Source organism: Trachypithecus francoisi, unplaced genomic scaffold (genome assembly GCF_009764315.1).
Source record: "Trachypithecus francoisi isolate TF-2019V2 unplaced genomic scaffold, Tfra_2.0 Lachesis_group10, whole genome shotgun sequence".
Taxonomy (NCBI): Eukaryota; Metazoa; Chordata; class Mammalia; order Primates; family Cercopithecidae; genus Trachypithecus; species Trachypithecus francoisi.
Window position 1 is genome coordinate 44,674,387 of NW_022681455.1, and position 6,000 is coordinate 44,680,386.

Sequence of the window (6,000 nt, forward strand, 5' to 3'; positions counted from 1 at the left end):
AAATATTTAATTTTCCTTGCAAATATTACAAGAAAATATTATTTTCTTGTAAGTATTTTTTGACAAAGGCATTTTAAAAGTTAATTTCAAGAAGGCCATCAAACTTAAAGCTCTATGTTTAGCGTAAGAAGTCAATTACATCAGTGTAGAATTTGGGGAATGGATAGAGGTGGAGAGATTTAATTTTATAATAATTCGTATAAATTTAGTGTACAGTATCAGTTGGCTACAAGCTCATTATAGGCCAGCAATGTTTTGAGATGACCAAAAACATTTGCCCAGTCTTAGAATACTAGGAACTATAGGAAGGGAAGGGATTCATTCATTCATTCATTCATCAGATATTGAATGTATAACCTGTGCCAGAGTTTTAGAGAGAGAACAGCGAACAAAATAGGCCTAGTTCTTGTTTAGTAGAGCTTACAGTCTTTTGAGAATAACAGACAATTAAAATCCAAATGTTTATTTGGTGATTCTTATGTGTCAGACGCTTACTTAAGTGTTGGAGATAAGCAGTTATTAAGACAGAGTTCTTGCTCTCATGGAGGTTACATTAGTGGGGAGGAGATACTAAATATGTACAGGGAAAGTATCAGACCATGAGTTTTAGATTCTGTGGAAGAAATTAAAGTAGGGTGATTATGAGATAGTGAATGACTGGCTATTTTAGACTGGATGATCAAAGAGACCTCTTGGAAGGCAGCTATGCTCACCACTATACCACTGCACTATACCACACCATACCACTATAAGCTGCATGGCCAAAGAGACCTCTTAAAGAAGTAACATTTAAGATAACATGTGATTGACATTTTAGAATGGGCCATCCTTGTGAGATTCAAGGAAAGAGCATCCCAGGTGGAGTGAATAGCAAACATAAAGCCTCTTTTGTATGTTTGAGGAACAAAAAGGACTGTGTAGCTGGAGTGTCAAGAATGGCATTTCTGTATATAAGGCCTGGTTGTATAGAGCCACATAAATAAGGCTATAATAAGGAATTTGGATCTTACTTTAAATATGATAAGAATCTATGAGAAGATCTAAGCAAAGGAATGACATGATCAGATTTGGTTTTAGAAACATCACTTTTTCTCCTTAACTGTGTAAGATCTCACCAGGCTGGGAATAGGGAAACCAGTTCATTTAGGAGCCTGATGCAGTAATCCAGACAAAAAAATAATAGTGATTCTAACTAGGGTCCAGGTAATAGTAGTGGAGATATGTGGTGAGGTGTATACTTAATAGGTGTATACTTAATAGTCTTATCAGACCATAAATTCATATTTTCCTGGTATGTAGTCACTTAATTCAAATACTTTTTTCAGTAAGTTCTGGGTTTTCTAGGAAAAACTTCAGTATCATCAGTGAATAATGATAGTGGTTCTTCTGATAGTTTTATTTCACTTTTATTGCATGTTTTGTTAGCAGAAATGTTTAGGACAATGTTAAATAACAATAATGATGTTAGACTTTTTTTTCCCTCATTTTAATGGGAATGTCCATAGTTTTTACTTTTAAGTTTGCTGTTGGGAGTTAGATAGTCTTTATCTAAAAGATAGTGTCTCTTTTTTAATTTTTAAAGAGTTTGAATTAGAAGGCCGGGCGCGGTGGCTCAAGCCTGTAATCCCAGCACTTTGGGAGGCCGAGACGGGCGGATCACGAGGTCAGGAGATCGAGACCATCCTGGCTAACACGGTGAAACCCCGTCTCTACTAAAAAAATACAAAAAACTAGCCAGGCGAGGTGGTGGGTGCCTGTAGTCCCAGCTACGCTGGGAGGCTGAGGCGGGAGAATGGCGTGAACCCGGGAGGTGGAGCTTGCAGTGAGCCGAGATCGCGTCACTGCACTCCAGCCTGGGCTACAGAGCGAGACTCCATCTCAAAAAAAAAAAAAAAAAAAAGAGTTTGAATTAGAAGTGGCTCTGGAACTTTAAAAAATATACCATTCGGGCATCTATTAAAGCATTCATATAATTTTTCTCATTTGATGTTCTGATGAGGTGTATTAATAGATTTTCCCACATTAAATCATCTTTGCACTCCTGGAATCAGGTAGATTTATTTTTAAAAAGTTTTAAAGGATTTATAGTTTATTTGCATTTTTTGTAGACTTACATGGATTTAAAAGTCGATCTAATATTAATAAAGGCTCACTTTGTTCTTAAAATTTGAAGTAATGCACAAACTTATAGCCTAAAAAAATTGGCAAGAGTTACAAAATATCAAAACTGGCGCATCGTAAACTGCATATGCGTTTGCCAGGTAGCAGTGCCACTTGAAATGGTGAACAGACACACTGTTATCCTTTGTTAGTAGCCTGTAAAGCCCAGGATTCTTTACCAGCACCACACAGCGATTTTGGTTACTATTTTAACATTCACACTGAGGCCAGGGGTGGTGGGTCATGCCTGTAATCCTAGCACTTTGGGAGGCCGAGGTGGGAGGATCATTTGAGCTCAGAAGTTCAAGATTAGCCTGGGTAACATAGTGAGACCCTGTCTCTATTAAAAAATAATCACAATAAAAATAACCTTCAATACCTTGGTATTGTTCACTAAGGTATTGGTCATTAAGACATTCATTAAGGTATTGTTAAAATTTTGTTAAGCATGTTAAAGTCTCGGTAACTTTGGGATAGAAATAAAATGTGATAAAAAGCTGAAAGAAACCATCACAAGGGAGAGTCCTTTCTGAAATATTAGAGACATAATGCTGTCTAATAAAAAACCACATCAAAGAAAAACTACACTACAGTGATTGCAGACTTAATGTTGGCCAACCATGCATCTTCCCTAGAAATGCATTTGAATTTGATTTATTAATCTTTTATTTAGGAAATTTACATTTTTACATTAATGATATTGGTCTTTTGGGCTATTGTACTTTTTTTTAAGTGGAGTCTTGCTCTGTCACCCAGCCTGGAGTGCAGTGGTGCAATCTCGGCCCACTGCAAGCTCTGCCTACTGGGTTCAAGTGATTCTCTGCCTCAGCCTTCTGAGTAGCTGGGACTACAGGCATGCGCCATCACACCTGGCTAATTTTTGTATTTTTAGTAGAGATGGGGTTTCGCTATGTTGGCCAGGCTGGTCTTGAATTCCTGACCTCAGGTGATCCACCTACCTTGGCCTCCCAAAGTGCTGGGATTACAGGTGTGAGCCTCCATGCCCGGCCTGGTTATTGTATGTTGACATTGGGATTTTGCTAGCTCTCTAAATAGGATAACTGTATATCTTTTTCTGTGCATTAAGCAATTATAACATGGGAATGATTTGTTCATGAAAGGTTGAAAGTCTGTACTTGCAGAACTTTTGAGTTCACAGTGCTTTCTGGAAATAATTTCTTTGTAACTGTCAGTTTCTTTTGTGACTATTATGTTATCTATTTTTAAATTTAAGCAACTTTAAATTAAAAAATTTGTTTTAAAATATATTTTTCCTTTTATGTTTATTATTTAGTTAAGTAATGTATACTTTTTAAGAAATATTTTTATTTTGTTTAAATTTAAACATCTGTTGTTAGCAGAAAATTCTAATAGCAATCTCTTTTCTATTAACTTTGCCATTTCTAAGTTCTAGGAAATTTACCTTCTGTTAATTCTACCGCTTTTTACTTGACTAGACTTAAGGATACACCTTTTCTTTTCAGAAACTAGTGTTTGTTTTGATTTGCTTATCGATTGGGATTTTGTTTTAAAATATGTTAATTTCTCAATTTAGGCTTATTTTGTTTTCTGTAGATTTTTTTGACGAACTTTTTGAGCCTGATGCTTATTTTTTGCTTGTATACAAACGAATGTGTTGAAGGCTTTTGAACTATCTCTTAAGTTCAAATATATTCACATCCCAGCCATTTTGACATGTAGTAGTCTTGTTTTCTAAGTAGTTTATCATTGTGTTTTAAATTTCTGGTTCAGTAATTAAGTCTTTCAAAATATCTATATGGTTGGCTTAAAAAAAATTTTTTTTTCTAGTTGTAGGATTTTTACCTTGTGGAAAAAAAATATGGTTTATGTAGTTTCTGTTTATTGAGGCTTGGGGGCCTAGCATCTTTAAAAAGTGTTCTATGGATGTTATAAATGAAGATTTATTTAGTTTGTATAGGACAGAGGTGAATGTGTGTTTATTCAACCAATTTAATTATTCAAATTTAATGTTCTTATTGTTGTTATAGATACCCTAGAATAATAGTGTTTTCTTAAAGTCTCCGATTATAGTTATTTCTCTCAATTTCATTGTTTCTCTAGAGCTTTTGCTTTGTGTATTTTAATAGTGTTATTTAGTATATAAATACTTGTGTCTGTTACAAACAATTCATAAGGAAGACTTAATGGCCTAAAGCTATCCTTTCTGTTTTGTTTATGCTTTTTGCCTGGAATTTTACTTGCTTTGTTATTAGAATTTCTCCTTTCTTTGCTTATATTTGCATGATAAATTGTCCTTTTATTTTCAACTTTCATATATAATTTTTAGTTGTCTCTTAAACAGCATATCTTGTTGAATTTTGTATTTCAAACCATTTGGAGAGTCTGGGTTTTAGTAGGGTGTCTGTTTCATTTTTTATGCTAATTAATGACTTTAGTCTTCTGTAATCATGTCTTATACTTTCTCACTGATGTCCGTAAATGGACTGTAATTTCTTGGTTTTAATTTTCTTAGTGATTTAGAAAATATACATCGTCTTTTAAAATCTTACAAATAATTATGGTATCATTCAGGGTTTAGGATCTGTTCAGGAGAAAGAAAGCAAACCGGTAATTTGAATAAGGAAGACTCAATGTGAAGATTACTGACCAGTAGTAGGGAGTTAACTACTAAGAGGGACAAAGACATCTCTAAATAATACAGGAATGGCAGATGTAGGGAGCAGCTGCTACCTGTAGACAGAGAGTAACCGAAGAAGGACCTGGAAGAGCCCTTTTCCCGCCTCCTCAAAGGCTGGGATTCACATCTCACTGAAGAGAGTGCGGGTGGAGAAGTTTGCTGAGGTGCCAGGGTGCCAGGGAACCTCGCTGGGAAGTCACTTGCTGAGGGTGCTGGTGATACTTGGAGGAAACCTGCCTCCTGGGTCATTAGCAGAACTCCAGAGCACCCTCACTACTGGGTCTCCCACGCCTCCCTGGCAGAAAGAAGTGCTGACAGTGACACAGTAGAAGCAAGAAGGGAAAGCGCCAGAACCGGAAGTGAAGCCCGTTCCACTTGCTGTGTCCCTCAGTGGCTGTGCTATTGGATCCACTGGCAAAACGGAAACGTTTCTAGGTTACACCTCCTGTTTCATACAGCAGGGTGAATTTGGAGCTGGCACACTAACCGTTGCTTTTCAAAATCACACTCAAGCCTGTAGTTTTCTGGACTCCTGAGTAAAGAATGAAGCAGTGGTGTGAGCCCATTTTAATTCCTTTAGCAGCTCCTTGACACTGTGGTCAGGGGATAGCTTATATATGTTTCTGGGGGATCTCTAGGGTATGCATCCTGTTTCATTATTTAAGGCTGTTTATTTCATCTGGTGGTCCCTGGTTTGGTTCCAAGTTTTTCACCTCTGCCTGGCCTCTTGGGCTTGGATTATTTGTTGAAAGTGACTCCTTGGTTCCTCATCCTTCCTGCAGTCCTACATTATTTCTTTGGGTCTCCTCTGCATGTTTGCTGCCGGAGATAAGGCCAAGGAGGGAAGTTCAGGCAATATTACAGTAGTCCCCCCTTGAGGTTTTACTTTCTGAGATTTATAATCTGCAGTCAGCATGGCCCAAAAATATTAAATCGAAAATTCCAGAAAGAAGTAAGTAATTTGTGCTTTTTAAATTACACACAGCTCTGAGTGGTGTGATGAAATCTCTCATGGTCTCACTCCATCCTGCCCAGGAGGCGAATCATCCCTTTGTCCAGTGTATCCGGGCTGTGTATACTACCGGCTCATTGGCCAGCTCTGTTATCAGATCAGAAAGTACAGTTACTCATTACTTGATGGGGATGATACCTTTTGAGGAATGGGTTGGTAGTTACTGTCG